The following is a 21827-nucleotide window of genomic DNA, read 5'->3' on the forward strand; positions in this document are numbered from 1 at the left end:
TAAGCATAAATCTGGCACAATTTTAATTTATGTTTTTAAAGGATCAATCTGCTGTGGGGAGAATGGACTGCAAGGGGCTAAGAGGGGAACAGGGACACCTGTTGGGAAAATGCTATGCTATTTCTCACCTCTAGGCTTTCACACTTTCAATCAGTTTCCTCTGCCTAGAAGTCTCTTAATCCTCTCCTTCTTCTATCCCCACACTCATCCTAATATTCACCAAATCTTACTCATCATTCAGTCATTCATGACACAACTTGAACTTGGCTGTCATTATTCTAGGTTCCTATACTTGCAATACTTACCTAGAGTATTTAGCATTTAGCAGGCTATATTCTAGTTTCTTATTGACTTATTAGTGTTAGCCACCAGACTATAAGCTATGTGAAGGCAGAGATCATGTCTATTTTATTTACTGATGTATCCCCACTGCCTACAATAGTGGCTGGCACACAATAAGTGTTCAATAAATATTTGCTGAAAAGAACTGAGAGGAACTAGAAGGAATCCAGTTATTGCTAGAGGTTAAAATGCCTAGATTGAAAGGGTAAAAAGGGAGACTGGACAAATAAAGTACATGGTACATACTACCTTAAAAAATTATTAAATGAAGTATCTTGCCCCAGTTTATCCATCCAGCCCAATCTTAGGCTTAGTTAACAACTCATCTCAACCATCACACTTCCTGTGCATCTAAACCACTTGCAGTTCCTCAAACATCCTATGTGGTGTCAGGTCTCTCAAACTGCAGTGCATGGTTCCCTCTGCCTAGAATGTTCCTTCCACTTTTCAACTTGCCAAATGCCTCATCTTTAAAGATCCAGATCCCCCCAAGTAGAATCTTAGTGTTCACCTTGTCAACAGCATCCTATAACACTTACGACACTCTCATGCAATTTTTGATTTACGTATCTTTTTCTTCCATGAGACTGAATTCCTCAAGGTCAAGAATCCTGACTTACTGATTTGTATTTCATAAACAAAAGGAGAGTGCTATAACCTACTAAAATAGAGAAATGAATGTTGTCTTCTCCTTTACTATCTCATTTCTCTTCTTCAGCACTTAAAATTTTACTATTTTAAGGTCTTACAAGACCATCTTCAAAAACGTCATTACTACCTAATCCATATTCAGATTTATCACTGAATTCACTCGTTTTGATTCTGCTCATTTTATGTAGTTTATAGCATATAAAATACACTCTTCATAAGTGTGTTATTCCTTGTCAGTGTTACAGAACAAATTAATGAATTTCTCCAGTTCTAAATTTTAGACTTTTGATATGGTCGATTTCAGGTTAACTACTCCACAAACCATAAATAAGGAGGTGCAGAGAACTCCTTCTCTCTCTCCTTTATATTAAGTGTGAAAACTAGGCTGTAGCTCCCTAGCTAGGACAGTAACGGTCTTCTTGTCCTTTTTGGACCACTCCTTGATTGCTGGTTTGATAGCTAGTTTCAGTCTTGAGGATGAGCTAGACTTAAGCCCTGCTCCATCTTTAAAAGAATTACCCAAATCAGGCTTATATTCCTGATTCTTCTTCTTTAGGAACTCTAAACAGTGGCCCAGGTGAGAAATGCTTTTATCTTTTTTCCATAACCCATTCTCCATACCTAGGCTGCCCATGTTATCTATTAAAAAATCTCACTTTTTGTTAGTGGTTTTGTCACCTATATTAAAATATTTTGCTGGTATCATGATTCCTTTTTCCATCATAAAGGCTGTGGCTCAAGACCTAGGAAAATCATAAAGAGTAACCCCTAGGTTTATCTGAAATAGAAAAAACAAAAACAGTAAGAGAAGGGGAGAAATAGCTTGGGAACTAGGATTAAGAAAAAGAAAAAATCAGAAATGGCAAAAAAGGGCATTTTCTTGCCGCTGCTGATTTGCATCTAACAGCATCACTTCTTCACAATGGAGATATCACATCATAACTAGATTGTTTTGTGTGTATACATTTTCAAAGTACTAATAATTAACTTGATGGATAAAAAGTAAGCACGTATCATGCTAAATGCTTCAGGGCAACAGAAAATAAGTAGAAGACAGAAAGAGAGACTGAAATTTATTTATCATTCACCTACTGGTAGGTACTTAGGCTGTTTTAGTTTTTCACTATTACAAACAATTCTGAAGCGAAAATCCTTCTAAATGTTTTCTTGTGTTCACGTGTAAGAATTTTTCTAAGATGCACACCTAGGAGTGTAAGTGCTGGACAGAAGGGTATACATTTTGAACTTCTGTAGATATTACTAAAAATTTTTTCCATAACCTTGACAACACTTGGTGTTGTTGAGATTTTTAATTTTTGCTAATCCGATGAGAAAGAGCAAGTTGCAGGAGTAAATGAACATGAATGCATTTGGTATGCATTTACGTGAATCTCTAAAGCACATAAAACTATTTTGCTTAGAGATGCATAAATAGGTATTGTCAGAGGTTGCTTTCAAGGATAAACAAAAAGATGTGATAGTTCCTCAAGAGAAAACATATTAGAAGCAAATATGATCAAATAACACATTTATTAGTTCTGGGTGACAGGAACATGATTATTACACTGCATTTTGCTGTATATAAGAAAATTTTCCAAATAATAAAAACAGATTGTTTCCATTTACTGGTTGTAGACTGAGCATTAACAACATGATTTAATTATTTCTCAGCAAACACTAGTGCAAAAGATATAGGATTAAAGACAGGCTGATGTAATCTACCAACAAGGTCAGGTAACTGTCTACATGACACTACCAGATAACTTTAAAAATGGACTGGTGTTTGGAAAATTGAAACCATGACCAAATTAAGCAATTTCTTGAGTATCAACATTTTATTGGGTTAATTTTTTTGAGAATTTGCATTCCAAAACCAAGATTTGGATTTCTGTTTACAAATTATTTTCAGCTCTGTATTCTCCTGCAAATTCCTGATGAAGAATCTATTAAAAGCAGACAAGTACAACCCTCATAATACAGAATTGTCTTTCACTCCTCCAAGGACACCATTCTTTCTCATCTCTTACCTGCCTCTGTCCATTCTTCAAAGTATGCTCTGTGCTCTCTTGGCCTGGCTAACTTTAAAATATCCTTCCGGATCGTCCCCTCAAAGAAAGTTTTCCTAACTTTTCCCCAGCCTTCTTTCATATTCCCATAGCACCCTTCATATTCTTCTATACTGTATTTATGATGTGTTATTATAATTTGCCTAGTTTAGCACCTGAAGCCCAATAGTACTGTGGGGATTTAGTAACTACGTTTAGAATCTATTTACTATTTATATCTAATTAAGTATACTTACTTAGCTGATTTTCTCACAAGACTCACTTCTAAGCAAGGGCCTGAAAGCAATAGTACCTCAATAAAGACCAATTCACTGACTCATCAATGACTTGCTCAATTCTGTCACACCAATCCTAAGCATATAGCACTGCATACAGCAGACCCTGACTGACAAAATAATCATGAAATCAATGAACTTTGTTCAGCTAGTCAGAAAATGACAGCACAGTCAAAAAGTTGATATCTATATGGGAGAGAAGTTAGCTTCACACAAAGAGAAACTCCAGTTCAGTTAAAGAGGCTGAGAATGATTTTTAATCATCAATTTCTATATTCGTTAGGCTCTAATAATAACAGATTTTTCTTTAGAAATATCAAGTTGATGATCACTAACCACTAAATTAAATATGAATATTAAATATATTAAAAACGTATTTATTAACTCATCACAATACTATTGGTCACCGGTTGCTATACAAGACAAATTCATCAAGCTCAGTCCATACCTGAGTATGAACATGAGTTAAAAGACCTTCAAAAACACATTACCTATCATCAATATTAAAGATGTAAATATCAGTAAGATTCAGTACATGAAGGCAAGTGAATTTTAATGACAAAATATCACATACATTTTATGTTGTTTGGACAAGGAGAAAATATTCCAAATTAAATTTCATAATAACACTAATCACTAGCAATAAAACTTTCATCCAAATCAATGCAATGTAACATTTCATGATGTTTGATGCAAACCTATGTTAATAGTTTTAATAAATACCTTAATACTATTTCTACTTTATGTCTTTGATCACCTCTTATCTCTCTCCTTAAATGGGTCTTCCTGTCTTTCTTTTAGCCCCTCAATGTATTGTTCTAGTCAGCCTTCAGCTCTTGTTCTTCCCTACTATACTCTCTAGGAGATTCCCCTGATTTCAAATATTGAGTATTTATATTTAACTGATTTCTAGAAAACAGAGCTTATATAAAAATCTAAATATATAAAACCATAACATTTTTATAGTGTGCAGAACACCACTCTAAGAGCATTATATGTCTTAACCCCACTTAGGGCTCACACAGCCCAATATATAAATAGGTTTTATTTATTTGCAATTTTTAATGATAAAACTGAAAGCAAAAGAGGTTTTAATTATCTTGCCCAAGATACCTGTAAGTAGTGAAATGCCATTCAAACTCAGGCAGTTATTCCAGACTCTGTATTCAACTACAATTCTAATCTGTGTAATGTTTTAAAAAGTCAAGTTACAATGTTGGTAATGGTGCAATAAATTTGCCACTATCACACATTACCAGTTTAGGAACAAATGCTTTTCTAAATAATCTAGTAATATGCTATCAAAAATCTTAAAAATGTTCACACTCCTCTAGGCATCTATCTTAAGAAAACAGTATTTTGGGCTTCCCTGGTGGCACAGTGGTTGAGAGTCCACCTGCCGATGCAGGGGACATGGGTTCGTGCCCCGGTCCGGGAAGATCCCACATGCCGCGGAGCGGCTGGGTCCGTGAGCCATGGCTGCTGAGCCTTCGCGTCCGGAGCCTGTGCTCCACAACGGGAGAGGCCACAACAGTGAGAGGCCCATGTACCGCAAAAAAAAGAAAATAGTATTTAAGTGGTTTTATATACAAAGATATACCAAAGATTTCAGTATTACTGATAAGCACAAATATATATAAAATACACACTTAACAGGATCTCGCTAATTTTCTGCTTTCCCCAGGTTTGCCATAATGAGCATATATTCATGAAGAAACCCCACAAACTTATTAACAAAATAATACCAAAGTGTAAAAGCAATCACTTGGGTTTATCCAAATTTTATTTTAAAATTGTTTTTATTACTTCTTTAACCATTGAGTTAAAGTTTCAGGGTCATGGACGAAATAATATAATATCAGAGTAGCACATCAATTAAGCTTTAACATTGGTTTTTCCTTCCTTCATTTGCCTTCCTCTGCACATCAAACACTTTTTTAAAAGGGAAGAGTTATTGCTTTCTTGACGTGTTTTTATTTAGTGCATACATAGCTGAAATCCCATAAGAATTCACTCACCTACTATTCACTAATAATGACAAGGGACAAAATAAATCAGAGTGAAGTGCTTATAGTAAATTTAGAATATAAAAATTAATAATACTAAATTTAATTAGGAAATATTACTGGTAAAATTAAATAGGGTTTTAGCACTTCCACCATATGCCATTTTAGAATTTCACTGCAGTTCTTTTTTTTTTTTTTTTTTTGCGGTACGCAGGCCTCTCACTGTCGTGGCCTCTCCCGTTGCGGAGCACAGGCTCCGGACGCGCAGGCTCAGCGGCCATGGCTCACGGGCCCAGCCGCTCCACGGCATGTGGGATCTTCCCGGACCGGGGCACGAACCCATGTCCCCTGCATCGGCAGGTGGACTCTCAACCACTGCGCCACCAGGGAAGCCCTTCACTGCAGTTCTTTTTTTCTTTCTTCAGTTATTCTACAAATACTGAACTAAAGCAAAGTTTCAAAAGGCTTCAAGTCAATACCTTGAAAAATATTTTTAAAAACACACTCTCTTTTTTATCCCATGTATTGTACTGTGTATTATGTAAGTTTAAGTTTCAACCAAACATTTAAAATGTGGGATGTATACTTATTACAACATCATATTGGAAGACTTTAGACTTGCTAGCCCTTAACATGCTCATTTAAAAGTGATTTATGAGTTTTAAAAATCTTTTTATTGAAATACAACATTCATAACAAGAATGAACCTAACTACACAATTTAATGAATTTTCACAAACTGAACATTTCGATGTAAATAGTACCTAGATCACCACCATCAACCCAGAAGCCCCCCATCATATCTCCTCTGGTCCTTACACCTACCTCCACTATCTTGACTTCTAACAGCTTTATGCATGCTGTTTTATGCAGCAATTTCACTTCTAGGAATATGTCCTAAGGTAAAAATTAAGACTGACTGCAAAATATCAGCTCGAGCATGTTCACTTATATACCTGAAGATACAGAATTAAGTATAATGTGATCCTTCCAGTAAATTGAATACTATTCAGCTAAGTAGATCAATTTAAGTATTAAAATGGATCTGCAGAAAAACAGTAACATATGGATGTTTAAAAATATTTAAAAAATACAACTTATAGAGGATTATATAATGAATGATTTGTGGGAATGAGCTCTGGGAGGAGAGAGTGAGAGTGTGTTAAGTGTGTGTGTTGAGTATGTTTTTCCAGAAAATGATTTGGAAGGATTGAAAACCGAATCAGTTACTTCTGGGTGGATAAATAAAAGATCAGTGCAGAGCTTTACAGTTCATTCATTTGATTAATATTTATTGCATGGTTATAATATGCCATTTTTCTAAATGGCACAAAGGAAACAGTAGGGAGCAAAACAGAAAATGTTCTTGCTCTCATGTAATTTACATTCTAGTAGAACAAAGAGAAGTCAATAAAATATTGATTTCACAAGGTGGTAAGGCCTTACAATGAAAATAAAACACAGTGACAGACAGAATAATAACAATGGCAGGTGGGAAGAGGTTACTATGTTGGAATAAATGATCAGTTAAAGCCTCTGGGAAGATGACTTGCTCTTTCTTAAAAAAGAAGTTTAATTGAGATACCTTTCAAAAATGCAAAAATATAGAATGATTGCTTCTATCCACTCTTCAGTTTATACAATTACCTAAATTTTTGCTACACTTGCTCTATTTATCTCTATCTACTTAAGTATTTTAAAGTTAATTCCAGCTGTCACATCATTTCTATATTCTTATGCATCTTTAAACATATGAACATTTTTGTACATAACTATATATAAAAATTCCTTGTTATCACCTAATACTTAGTTTGTACTGAATTTCCTCTAGTGAGTCCAAAATGTCTTTTTACAGTTTGTATGTTCAAATTAGGAGCTAATTTGTCTGTGTTATTCTTGATGGCTATGTCTCTTAAAATTTATAGCAGCCCTTTCCCTCATTGTTTAAAATAATGACACTGACTTTTTGAAGAGGCCAGGTCATCAGTTCTACTAGAGAATGTCTCACATTATGGTTTGTTCTTTTTGCTCTCCTATGGTGTCGTTTACTTTGCTCTAAAGCAAATGGTTCTCAAACTTTTGGTTCTCATGATCTCTTCACTCTTAAAAATTACTGTGGACCTCAAAGAACTTTTGTTTAGGTGAGTCATAATATTTACCATATTATAAATTAAACTAATTAAAAACTTTAAATATTTGTAATTGATAACTCTATAAATGTTTATAAAACATTTTAATGAAAAATAACATTGTCAAAATAAAGTGAGAACTTTAAAAAATAATTTTGCAAATCTTTTAAATGCCTAGCTTCTATTAAACTTCTTGTTTAATAGGAGACAGCTGGATTCTCATATATGCTTCTATATTCAATGTGTTCAGAAATCATACATCAGCCTCTGACTGACTGCACTACACACTTGTGAGAGAATGAGAGTGAAAAGGGCAAATAATATGTTATTATTAGTTTTGACCTGGTGTATCCCCTGAAAGAGTTTCAGAGACACTGAGGGCTTCCCGGACCACATTTGAGAACCACTGACCTAAAAAATCGCTTAGATTCATGTTCAACGTTTCTGGCAGGAATACTTCACAAGTGATGTATAAAGTCTATTTCTAATGATGCCTAAGTGATCGGTGTATTCTGATGACAACAGCCTGACCTCTCCATTGTAAAGTTCCCCAAGCAACCTCTCCTCTAATAGTTTTATCTTCTGATAATGTTTGATTCAGTTATCTTACTAGGCATTGCAAAATAATATTTTAAGTCTGTCGTGTCTGCCATATTTATTAACTGAAATTCTTCTTTAGGAATCTTCCTCAAAAGGCTATTTGGTTGTCCTGAAATACAATTTGTAAAAGCAAAGCAAAATAAATGCTTAACTCTTTCCTCTAATTGCTCATTTTCAAAGTAAGGAGTTGGTATGCTATGCTTCTCCAGTGTAGACTAATGACTTTGAGGGGCACCTTGTTTTTGTTTTTTTTTGGATTATCATGAACTAATGGATTTTAAAACATTCAACATGTTTCAGTTGAAACTGTTTTTCCTTCTGATGCTTAAATGTTCTCTTATTTGGCCAATGGGGAACCCTTAACGTTGCCTCCTGTATTTGGTTGACAAATTAGTCTTTGGCACGTCCTTGCTTGCTGGCACAAGATGTTCCAGGCTCATCTTGTACATTTTCTGATCCAGACCTGGATTCCAAGGAAGCCTATTTCCCTTTAAGGGAAAATAATGTTTAGAAGACCACAATCTTGGTCTAAATTCAATGCCACTGAGCTGTCGTGTTATTGCTTTTAGAATATTTCAGTGGTCAGACTAAGAAATGCACATTTTTGAAAAGAAAAAAAATCATGAGTTTGCAGTGACATTTCCAATCTACACATATGTAATATTACAGGGTGTTTACTTTGATTTTACACTTGTTTGTTTCTTCTCTTACCCTGAAAATCTTGGTTTCCCAAAACAATGTTAACATGATTATATATCTGATTTATCCTAGAGATCCAAAATAACAAATGGCAATATTATTACTAATATTACTAAAAGAAGTTTAGAATTTCTTTGAAGCACTCCTTTGTCCTTAGAATATATTCCACCAAGAATGTATAGTCAAAATACTGGGTAAAGTCACCTGACATCATTCTTTTCTTAGTGTTAATATATTACTAACTTGATGCAGCTATGCTCATTTGTTACATTCTTTTTCAAATTTTAGGGACTGCTTTAACTTTAAAAAATGCTTATTCTTGGGGATCTGAACATTTATATAAAACTACATAACAAGGTCCATTCACAACACTTCTATCCTGCCTCCTCCGCCTCATTTACTTCATTCCCTTATAGGTTTTATCTTTCCTGCTTTGTTTATACAAAAAGAGAACATACATATACTGTTCTGCATCTTGCTTCTATCTCCTAAAACTTGAAAATGCCACTAAAAAGGGATCTTTCTCACTCTTTTTATTCAAATGCTCAGTTTGCCACTGTGTGGATGTACAGTAATTTAGTTAACCATTTGGGTTACTTCTAATCCCTTGCTATTGTAAATAATGCCGCCCAATGAATAACCCTGAGTGTATATCATCAATATTTGTGTAAGTGTAATTATAGGCTCAATTCCTTGAAGTGAGAGTTCTGGCTCAAAGAGTAAATGCATATATAATTTTAACACGTATTGTATTGTCAATTCCCCTCCAGAAGGATTCTACCAGTTAGTATTCCCCTAGCAATAAGAATACTAGAGAGTGCCTGTTTCTTCACAGTCTCACCAGAAAGATTATGTTGTTAAACTTGAATTCTTATCAGTCTGATAGGTGTGAACCATATATGACTATTTCCTATGAGTTTATAAGTGTGTTTCCCTATGTTTAAAGGCTTTTAAAACCTCTTCTTCTATGAATTGACAGTAAAACAATGCTCATTTTTCTATCAGTGGTATATCTTTCACTTCTCAATTTTTGAAACTCTTAATGCATTAGAGTATTAGTCCTTTATTTTGTAATATAAATTATAAATACTTTTTTCATAGACTACTATTTCTCTTTTGATTTTTCTAATGGTGCTTTCTTCTTTATCACTCAGAAGTTATTTTTATACACTGGCATTTATTATTGTCTTATTGTTAAGCTGATATTCTAGCTAAGATATAAATGATGAAGAGGGCCAAGCCACAGAAGGAAGAAGATCTAAAGGCAGAGTAATCCAGGAAAGCCATCAGCAAGAGTGAAGGTTCAGAAGTGAAGTGAGCTTAGAATGTGTCAGAAATAGACAGACAGTATGACTTGCACATACTAAGCCAGGAAGAGAGGAAAAGGAGTTAAGTCCAGAGGGGTAGACAGGGACAAGGTCTTAGCAAAGCCATGTAGGTCATGGAAAGAAAACTTAAATTTTGTTCTTCATGTAACGGAAAACTAAGAGGAAGATTTAAATATAGAAGTAATATCAGCTTTACTCTATTCAAGCTGTTATTTTGAACCCCATTTTGGCACACTGATAACTTCAAAGTTAAGGTACATATTATGGAAGCTGTATTTGGAGGGAAAATACATGAAAAAATTATAAGGGAAACCAAAACTCAGTGAATTATCACCTGGAAACCATGTGGTGATAGAGTGGCCAATTTTATATCAAACTATAACAAATATTCAGGAAATGTAATGGCTATAAAGAAATTGATTTTCTTTTTATACTTCGTACAGCTAATTAGGTTAGTCAAGTGACAGTTACATAACATTTATTTATGGAACTTCTGAATTTAAAGTGCATGGCTTTTTGTGATATTCTTTACAAAACAGAAAAGAGAAAAATCCAGCTTAAATATACCATAACAATTATATTTCTTGACACTCTATAATCTGACTTTAGGGAAAAGTTTTGACTAGTCTCTTGATTTTTAAGTGACTGAGACAATCTTCATACAGTTCCTCAAACATACCTGATTTGCTCCTGCCTTCTTTGATTTCTGATATTTTTTTCTCTGTTTTTGATATTTCTTCTGCCTGGAATGCCCTGCCCTCAGATCTTCATGTGGAGGACTTCTTCTCATTATTCAATTCTCTGTTCAAACTCATTTCTTCTGGGAGGCTTTCCTGACCACCTTACCTAAAATAATCCTCTCAAATCTCTCTTGATATCTTGCTTATTGATTCTTTTTGTAAAATTAGGGGCACGCTGACAGGCATATTTCAAAACAGTAACAAATAACTTCTGGAAATGGAAAAATAATAACAAATTAGAAACTCAAGACAAAGGTAAAACAGTGATTAGAATAGCTCAGGAGGGAATCAGTGAATTGGACATAGTTCTAAATTAAGTAATCAGGCTATAACACAAAGGGACAAAGAGGTGGAAGATATGAAAGAGAAGATAAGAGATATGAAGGATAGAATGAGAGGATCCAAAATATGTCTCAGTAAATTTTGACAAGAGAAAAAATGGGAGCTGCATTACACTGAAAAGATAATGGCTGAAAAATCACAAGTGATAAAAGAAATTTGTCCTCGGTTTTAGAAATGATAGGACCTCCAAGCAGAATGAAGAAAAGAAATCTACACCCGGGACTTCCCTGGCAGCACAGTGGTTAAGAATCTGCCTGCTACCGCAGGGGACATGGGTATGAGCCCTGGTCTGGGAAGATCCCACATGCCGCAGAGCAACTAAGCCCATGTGCCACAACTACTGAGCCTGCACTCTAGAGCCCATGAGCCACAACTACTGAAGCCCACGTGCCATAACTACTGAAGCCCACGCACCTAGAGCCTGTGCTCTGCAAAAAGAGAAGCCACCATGATGAGAAGCAAGTGCACCGCAATGAAGAGTGGCCCCCGCCCACCGCAACTAGAGAAAGCCCACATGCAGCAATGAAGACCCAATACAGCCAAAAAATAAATAAATAAATGAATAAAAAGAAAAAAATAATAAAGAAATCTATACCCAAACATATCCAGGACAACCTGCAAAAAAGCATAAACAAAACACAGAGAGAAAAGTGAGAGAGAGATGCTAAACAAAAAGCGTGTAAAGTTTACCTACAAAGAAAAGATGATTTGTTGGGTGGTTATAGCAAAAATAGAAGCCAAGACACTATCATGGTAGCAGTGCTAAGAAAATAATTGTCAGCTTAGACTTGTGTACCCAGAAAAAAAATCTCTTTGAAGATCAAGGTTAAAAAAAAAGAATAAGAAACTGGAAAAATAATCCCAAAGGTTTACGACCAGTAGACCTTTATTAAAAGGATCTCTGGAGCCTGTGCAGCCCACCACTGCCAAGGTCCCGTGATCCAGGGACAATTTCCCAGGAGAACACAGGGCACACCTCAGGCTGTTGCAACATCACGCTGGCCTCTGCCGACAACGCAGGCTCACCCAGCATTCCATACCCCTCCCTCCCCCCAGCCTGAGTGAGCCAGAGCCCCCTAATCAGCTGCTACTTTAACCCTGTCCTGTCTGAGTGAAGAACAGACGCCCTCAGGCGACCAACACGCAGCGGCGGGTCCAAATCCAAAGCTGAACCCCGGGAGCAGTGTGAACGAAGAAGAGAAAGGGAAATAAAATGGACAACCTGGAAGAAATGGACAAATTCTTAGAAAAGCACAACCTTCCAAGACAACCATGAAGAAATAGAAAATATAAACAGGCCAATCACAAGCACTGAAATTGAGACTGTGATTAAAAATCTTCCAACAAACAAAAGCCCAGGACCAGATGGCTTCACAGGTGAATTCTATCAAACATTTAGAGAAGAGCTAACACCTATCCTTTTCAAACTCTTCCAAAACATAGCAGAGGGAGGAACACTCCCAAACTCATTCTACAAGGCCACCATCACCCTGACACCAAAACCAGAAAAAGATGTCACAAAGAAAGAAAACTACAGGCCAATATCACTGATGAACATAGATGCAAAAATTCTCAACAAAACACTAGCAAACAGAATCCAACAGCATATTAAAAGGATCATACACCATGATCAAGTGGGGTTTATCCCAGGAATCCAAGGATTATTCAATATACAAAAATCAATCAATGTGATACACCATATTAACAAATTGAAGAATAAAAACCATATGATCATCTCAATAGATGCAGAAAAATCTTCTGACAAAATTCAACACCCATTTATGATAAAAACCCTGCAGAAAGTAGGCATAGAGGGAACTTACCTCAACATAATAAAGGCCATATATGACAAACCCACAGCCAACATCGTTCTCAGTGGCGAAAAACTGAAAGCATTTCCTCTAAAATCAGGAACAAGACAAGGTTGTCCACTCTCACCACTATTACTCAACATAGTTTTGGAAGTTTTAGCCACAGAAATCAGAGAAGAAAAAAATAAAAGGAATCCAAACTGGAAAAGAAGAAGTAAAGCTGTCACTGTCTGCAGATGACATACTATACACAGAAAATCCTAAAGATGCTACCAGTAAACTACCAGAGCTAATCAATGAATCCGGTAAAGTGGCAGGATACAAAATTAATGCACAGAAATCTCTGGCATTCCTATACACTAATGATGAAAAATCTGAAAGAGAAATTAAGGAAACACTCCCATTTACCACTGCAACAAAAAGAAAAAAATATCTAGGAATAAACCTACCTAAGGAGACAAAAGAACTGTATGCAGAAAACTGTAAGACACTGACGAAAGAAATTAAAGATGATACACAGATGGAAAGATGTACCATGTTCTTGGATTGGAAGAATCAACACTGTGAAAATGACTCTACTACCCAAAGCAATCTACAGATTCAATGCAATCCCTATCAAACTACCAATGGCATTTTTCACAGAACTACAACAAAAAATTTCACAATCTGTATGGCAACATAAAAGACCCTGAACAGCCAAAGCAATCTTGAGAAAGAAAAACAGAGCTGGAGGAATCAGGCTCCTGGACTTCAAACTGTACTACAAAGCTTCAGTAATCAAGACAGTATGATACTGGCACAAAAACAGAAAAAGAGATCAATGGAACAGGACAGAAAGCCCAGAGATAAACCCACACACAAATGGTCACCTTATTTTTGATAAAGGAGGCAAAAACATACAATCGAGAAAAGATAGCCTCTTCAATAAGTGGTGCTGGGAAAACTGGACAGCTACATGTAAAAGAACGAAATTAGAACACTCCCTAACACCATACACAAAAATAAACTCAACATGGATGAAGGACCTAAATGTAAGGCCAGACTCTATAAAAACTCTTAGAGGAAAACATAGGCAGAACACTCTATGACATAAATCACAGCAAGATCCTTTCGACCCACCTCCTAGAGAAATGGAAATAAAAACAAAAATAAACAAATGGGACCTAATGAAACTCAAAAGCTTTTCTGCAGCAAAGGAAACCATAAACAAGACGAGAAAACAACCCTCAGAATGGGAGAAAATATCTGCAAACGAAGCAACTGACAAAGGATTAACCTCCAAAATATACAAGTAGCTCATGCGGCTCAATATCAAAAAAACAACTCAAACCAAAAATGGGTAGAAGGCCTAAATAGACAGTTCTCCAAAGAAGATATACAGATTGCCAACAAACACATGAAAGGATGCTCAACATCACTGATCATTAGAGAAATGCAAATCAAAACTACAATGAGGTATCACCTCACACCAGTCAGAATGGCCATCATCAAAAAATCTACAAACAATAAATGCTGGAGAGGGTGTGGAGAAAAGGGAACCCTCCTACACTGTTGATGGGAATGTAAACTGATACAGTCACTACGGAGAACAGTATGGAGGTTCCTTAAAAAACTAAAAACAGAACTACCGTATGACCCAGCAATCCCACTACTGGGCGTATACCCTGAGAAAACCATAATTCAAAGAGTCATGTACCACAATGTTCATTGCAGCACTATTTACAATAGCCAGGACATGGAAACAACCTAAGTGTCCATCGACAGATGAATGGATAAAGAAGATGTGGCACATATATACAATGGAATATTACTCAGCCATAAAAAGAAACGAAATTGAGTTATTTGTAGTGAGATGGATGGACCTAGAGTCTGTCATACAGAGTGAAGTCAGAAAGGGAAAAACAAATACCATATGCTAACACATATATATGGAATCTAAAAAAAAAAAAAAAAATGGTTCTGAAGAACCTAGGGGCAGGACAGGAATAAAGACGCAGATGTAGAGAATGGACTTGAGGACACGGGGAGGGGGAAGGGTAAGCTGGGATGAAGTGAGAGAGTGGCATGGACATATATATACTACCAAATGTAAAACAGATAGGTGGTGGGAAGCAGCTGCATAGCACAGGCAGATGGGCTTGGTGCTTTGTGACCACCTAGAGGGGTGGGATAGGGAGGGTGGGAGGGAGGGGATATGGGGATATATATATATATATGTATAGCTGTTTCACTTTGTTATAAAGCAGAAACTAACACACCATTGTAAAGCAATTATACTCCAATAAAGATGTTAAAAAAAAAAGGAATCTCTGATTCCAGAAGACACTTCGAGATATAAGAACAAATAATGAGCAAAGGAAAAAGGTAATCATGTATGTAAATCTAAACAAAACTTGATTATATAAAATAGTTACAATGTTTTAATTGTGATATCATAAAAAGAGAACAAAAGCATTGATAAAATGGCTATCGTGTCAGGGCAGGTAAGAAGTTAAAATATTCCTTACCGGACTTCCCTGGTCGCACAGTGGATAAGAATCTGCCTGCCAATGCAGGGGACACGGGTTCGATGCCTGGTCCAGGAAGATCCCACATGCCGTGGAGCAACTAAGCCCACGTGCCACAACTACTGAGCGTGCGCTCTAGAGCCCGAGTGCCACAACTACTGAGCCCGCGCGCCTAGAGCCTGTGCTCAGCAACGAGAGAAGCCACTGCAATGAGAAGCCCACGCAACACTACTAAGAGTAGCCCCTGCTTGCCGCAACTAGAGAAAGCCTGTATGCAGCAATGAAGACCCAACGCAGTGAAAAAAAAAAAAAAGAAAAATTCCTTACATTAACTACTGAGTTAACTGAGCATTAAAAAATTTCTAGGGAAACCACTAACGGAACAGCAGTAGAGTATATAACTTCAAAATTAGCAAAGAAAAAACGCAATGTAAAAGAAAAAAAACAAAGGAGGGAAAAAAGCTTAACAAATGGGACAAACAGAAAGCACAAAATAAGATGGTGGAAATAATTACAAGGGTTATGAGGCTACAAAAGAATACAGGATGCTATGGGAAAATATGAGACCGAAACTCAATTTTGGTGGTAATTAGTAAGAATGCATGTGTTATGTCTGTGTGCATCCAATTTAGGAGGTGTGGGGGTTGGTTTTTCTTAGAGAAGTGATGTTTAAATGGAGACCTGAAGAAAAACCAAGTAAAATTTATTTAGAAAAAATTGGTGTGGGTAGGGGGTAGAGTGGCTTCTACACAGAGGCAAAAGCATGTACAAATGTTCTGAAGCCAGAGTATATGACATTCAAGAAACAGAGAAAACCAATATGAAGACTAAAGAAAGGTGCAAGATGAGACTGAATAGATAGGTAGGATCTGGATCTTGGTGAGTTTAGGATTTTACAGTTTATCCTAAGGACAGTTCAAAGCCATTAAAGTGTGTGTGTGTGTGTGTGTGTGTGTGTGTGTGTTTTGTTTTGTTTTTTTTTTAAGTGTTTTTAAGCAGATGAGTGATATGGCTTTGATTTGGAATTTTAAAAAACCACCTGTTTCGTCTATCCCTAGAGTTAGAGAAGGTTAGATCAGAAGGGACATGAATCATTTAGATATGTTTTATTCTTCAGGTTTACTAAAATATGGTATCTTCTCAAGCATGGAACATAACATTTTCTTCCATATGTCTTCAGCCTTGGAAAACAAAAGTTCAGCATAGAGAAACAAGATGGATAATTTTATTGCCTTCATTAGTAGATATGGAAATATCTTCTGAATTGATATTTAAAAAAAAACAAACTATTCAGTATTTTCCTAACAGAGTAACAACAAACTTCATTTATAAACAGCGTAGTTTATAATACGTGATATCATAAAATGATACATTGCTCTTTTAATTATAGTTTAACATCTCAGCTGACAGTGTCACCTACCTTAATCTCAGCCAAGAAACCAGACTAGAATGGCAGCAGCAGCAACAAAGGATACTTAATAACAATTAAACATATCACTGAAATTTATATATTTCATTCAATGAAATATAAAATTTACCTGAAGCCTAGTTTATATGTCTCATACATAATTTATTTTTTAAAAAAATCTTATTCAATCTAGGAGACATGATTTCCAAAGTTTAGCCTACTGAGCAATGTGAAATAATAATTTCTTAAAAGTATTTTTAACTTAATCTGTTGCCAGTTAGCTTAAGGGAGAATAATTCTAAAAATGTCAAGACATTACAGGTCAGTGCAATAATTAATGTTCATCATGACACAATGTTCCATATGTTGTTTAAGAAAGTATAACGATATTTCAGGATAATTTCCATCCAATATGTTTAAAATAAGAAATTTCACTGCTAAAAACCCATAAATCCAATGATCAGGTATCAGTTCTCAGTTCAGCTGTCAATAGCATTTGAAAATAGTGAAGATTTTTAATCCAGTAAATCCAATATGTCATATATCATACACGCCCTGGGGATACAAAAGTGAATACACAGGTTCCTGCGCCCAAAGGTTGATTACAGTGGGGAGATAAACACGGAAACAATTACAATGAAGTGAGAAATTTACTATAATGAAGATTCTACCAGAATATTCACTGGACCTCATGGTAGACAACACCACCACCAAGGCCAATAAAGTGCTGCTCTTTCATCTCTGCCCACATTTGATCTTGTTTTGTACAGAACTGGTAAATTCTTCATGGTTGTCACGATAATGATAAAGGTCCGTAAGTTGCAAATTTCTTCCTGTACTTTGGAATTCAGGAGAAGCTTTTACTTTGGGCCCAGATTAAAATCGAAAAAAAATTATTTTTGGTTATGCTAATGTTATTTCTACCTGTTTTTTAAGCTACTGCTCCAGGACAAAAGAATTCATAACTTACTTTCTCCCAGTTTCTGTGGCTCAGAGTATTTATACAAATCTGCAGAAATGAAAGTGCACATAGAAATCTCTCTAATATTTGAAATACCTGGTTAGAAGGTACAATGGAGAGGCAAATAGGAATGTATCTCTCAGGGCAACAATATTTTAAGTCAGTCTACAGTTTGTGGAAGAGAGGACAAGGAAAATGAGAAGTATGGAAACTGATTTATGAAGAACAATTAGAGAAGCTATATAAAGATTAGCATGGAAACAGAAGTTTAGACAGACACAATAGTTTCAACAAATATTTACAGCACTAATAATAAGTAAAAGGAAAAATTTTCTCATATTGTTGCAGATGGAAAAGAAACCCCAAAACCCTAAAGGTTAGCATGGGAAAGAGAAGTCTGGAGATACAATAATTTCTACAAATATTTACAGTACTATTGAGTAAAATAATTACTGCAGATGGAAGAAATATAAAATGAAGGGTGGATGTTTCAGAGATAGGAGCTTAATTGTCAGAGCTGTCAAACAACGATTTTTTGCATGTACTTATTGTCAATCAGAGGTTGAATTACCATCTTTTATATGACAGAATAAAAGAACCCTATATTGGGATGAAAGCTGAGCAGGATATTCTTTTGAGCATCTTTTACTTTGCTTATTTGGTTATTCTGTAATCTTCTGATAACTGTTTTTGCCTATTTTTCTAAGGTGTCATGTTTTCCTCATTGGCTGTAGTTCTGTTTGATTAGCTAAATGGTTGTTAGTTACATCAGTTGTAAATACTGTCTCCAAATTTGAGGCTTGAATTTTCACTCTCTTCACAGTGACGTTTATAACACTTAAGTTTTACATTTTAGTACAAATTTACACAATTATTGCATGGATTGTTATTTCTGCATCTTAAGAAATTCTTCCTTATTTTAAATTCATTAAGATATAATCCTTTATCTTTTCTAACTTTTAGTTTTGCTTTTAACATTTAGCCCTTTAACCCAACTAAAATTACTTTTGTGAGCGGTGTAAGGTAGGGATCCATTTTTTTCCCCCTCCAAGTGGCTAAGCAATTGCCCTGGAACTATTTACTGAACAGGCCATCATCCTGGTGATTTATAATGACATCTCTTCTGGGCTTGCTAATCTGTCCTAGTGATTTGTATATGGCCCATAGCACCCTGTTTGAATTATTATACAAAGTCTTGATATGTTTTAGAGAAGTCCCTCACCACCTTGACTTGGTAATTCTTGGCTCTTTTAAGTTTTACTCATAAATTTTATGATTGGCAAGTCATTTTTCACAATAAACCCTATCAGAATTTTGACTAGAATGACATTGAATTATTAAGTACATTAAAGATGAACTGCTATCTTCTAGAGTCTTCCCATTCATTTAAAATATAATCACTCATTTTGGGAGTCTTCTTTTATAACCTTCAATAAAGTTTTATAATGTTCTCCATAAGGTCTTAGTTTATTAGCTTCAATCTTAGGTGTTTTAATGTTTTTCCTGCTTTTGTTGCTATTGTAGAAGATTTTTTAAAAACTGGATTTTCTAATTGGATGTTATCATACTAATCTTGTGAGTAGTACCTTTTCTGAACTCTTTCATCAGTTCTAAAACTTTACATAGATATTCTTTCATATTTTCTATATACACAATCATACTGTTTGTAAGTAACCACAATTTTGTTCATTCTTTCCTTATAACCTATTACTTATTATTGCTTACTTTCATATTTCTTTTTTTCTCATCACGTTACATGAGTCAAGACGTCTCATAAAATGTTGAAAATTTTTATCATGTCTGTTACTTTAAATCATTTGGTTATGATGTCCCTCATAGCAGAAGTACTCATCTATTCTTGGGGTGATAAGCATTTTTTATAATAAATGTGTCAGCTTTTGTAAATTTTTTCTGTATCTATTAGGATGATATGGCTGATTTTTTTTTGTAATGTGTAAAATCATAAAGGTGTCTCAAATGCAGAATCATCTGTGCTTCCCCACAGATGATTTATAATATTTTTATGATTTATAATTTATATAAACATTTATAATGTTTATAAACATTTATAATTTATAAAAACATTTATAATGTTTTTATAATTCACTATATTCAATTTGCCAACATTTTGTTTAGAATTTTTGTACCTAGGTTTGTAAATAAGACTAGCTTGCAAATTTTCTTTCTTTTGCTATCTATGCCTTGTTTTGGTAAAGATTATATCAATATTTCTCTTTTCTATTCTTTAAAATAGTCTGTAAAAGATAAGAATTATCTACTGCCTTAAGGTTATATAAAGTTACCTGTAAAACCATTTGGGATTAATAATTTTATAGATTTATAGGTCAGACAATCCATAAATTATCTACATTATTTATGGCTAGATTATCTACTGGATTTACAGATTACAGCATCTAATCTGAATAAAATAAATCACAAAATGAACAAATGACTTAAACGAGTATTGTTGCAAAATTACAGTGAGAATAATGTGAAAAAAGTTAGCACTAGCAAATAATAGACAAACAAAGGCAGAACTAATCCTGCTACTACTAGTATGAGCATTTTACTAATTATACTATAAGGTATGAACAGTGAAGTCAGTCCAAAAGTTTTTTTAGTTCTTAAGAAACCATTTGAAATAAGGATTTATACCTTGTATTATTACTAAGGAAACGCTCCAAAGTCTACATTGTGTAATAAGATACTGGGGGTGAAGTCACCACGATTAGCAAGACATTTAAAAATTGTTTACAACATCTTTATTTCAACCTTAAAAATTTTAATTTGTGGAAATATTAGTACATATAAGGTACTGGTGTGTATAGGTACACACATACATGTGCTACATTAAAAAAAATTTGGTATGCAAGTAGACAAAGTTAGAGCTTACCAATCTATACCACGGCAGAATAGTTTTATAAAAGAAAATCTGATTTGTTACTCTCTGCTTAAAGAAACCTAGCAGCTTTCTAGGGCCCTAAGAAAAGTCAAAATCCTTAATATTTCCTACATGGCTTTCTCACAATCTTACCCCTACCTATTTCTTTAGCCTCACCTATTACCATTCTCTCCCTTGCTTTATACACTACAAGCCACACTAAACTAAATGACTTTTCAGCCTCAGAATGTTAACATATATATTTGTGTACTTTGTCTAGAACATCAAAATAATTTAAATAAGTAACTACATTACTTATTTTCTATATATACTTGGGTCTGCCTTATTACTTAAATTCATAGAATCACAGAATGTAAGGACTGGAAATTTACTTTTAAAATGTCATCTATTCCAACCACTCATCTGATGCTTTTGAATGCCTCTAATGATAAGGCAACCAGGGAATCTTTTCCCCTTTCCCCTTTAAAAAAAAATGTCTGATCTTTAGAAATATTCTTTCTTATATGGACCTGAAATCTGTTTCCACCTAACTTCTAGGTAGCGATCCTAATTCTACTCATTGGGCCATTCAGAGAAAGTTCAGTCCTACTTTAGTGGAAGAGCCATACAAATATTTACAGATAACTACCATGTTACTTCCAAGCCTTCTCTTCTGCGGTGGTAGGGAACAGGAGGTAGAGAGTAGGGAGAGACTAATGTCTGAGTATCTTTTATGAGTTGGTGACTTTATATTTAACTTTCATATTGCTCCAATGAGTTTGTTATTATTATTGCCAAGTAACAAATGAGGAAATTAAAGCTCTGGTAGGTAAAGTTAACTATTCATGTAACTTAAGTAGCAGAGCTGGGATTTCAACCACAAGTCTGTCACAGATACCAAAGCCTATGTTTTAGTCTCTTTAGAACACTGAACTGCCTCCCACAAAGGAGAAGAGATATAAGAGGGTATGAAACATGGAAAAGCAAGACAAACAAAAATTCTAAAAATCCCATGCTTTCTAACTTCCAAAATTCAATGTATTGATATATTTTTGTCCTTAAGACTTACATCAAAATCATCT

General features: G+C 35.0%; 1 protein-coding gene across 17 annotated transcripts in view; it reads right to left on the reverse strand.

Moving 5' to 3' along the window:
• Window positions 1–21827, reverse strand: part of LCORL (ligand dependent nuclear receptor corepressor like) — a 166104-nt gene that overhangs the window by 31680 nt on the left and 112597 nt on the right. The window lies entirely within an intron of this gene.

The sequence above is a fragment of the Tursiops truncatus genome, chromosome 5 (assembly GCF_011762595.2).
Source record: "Tursiops truncatus isolate mTurTru1 chromosome 5, mTurTru1.mat.Y, whole genome shotgun sequence".
Lineage (NCBI taxonomy): Eukaryota > Metazoa > Chordata > Mammalia > Artiodactyla > Delphinidae > Tursiops > Tursiops truncatus.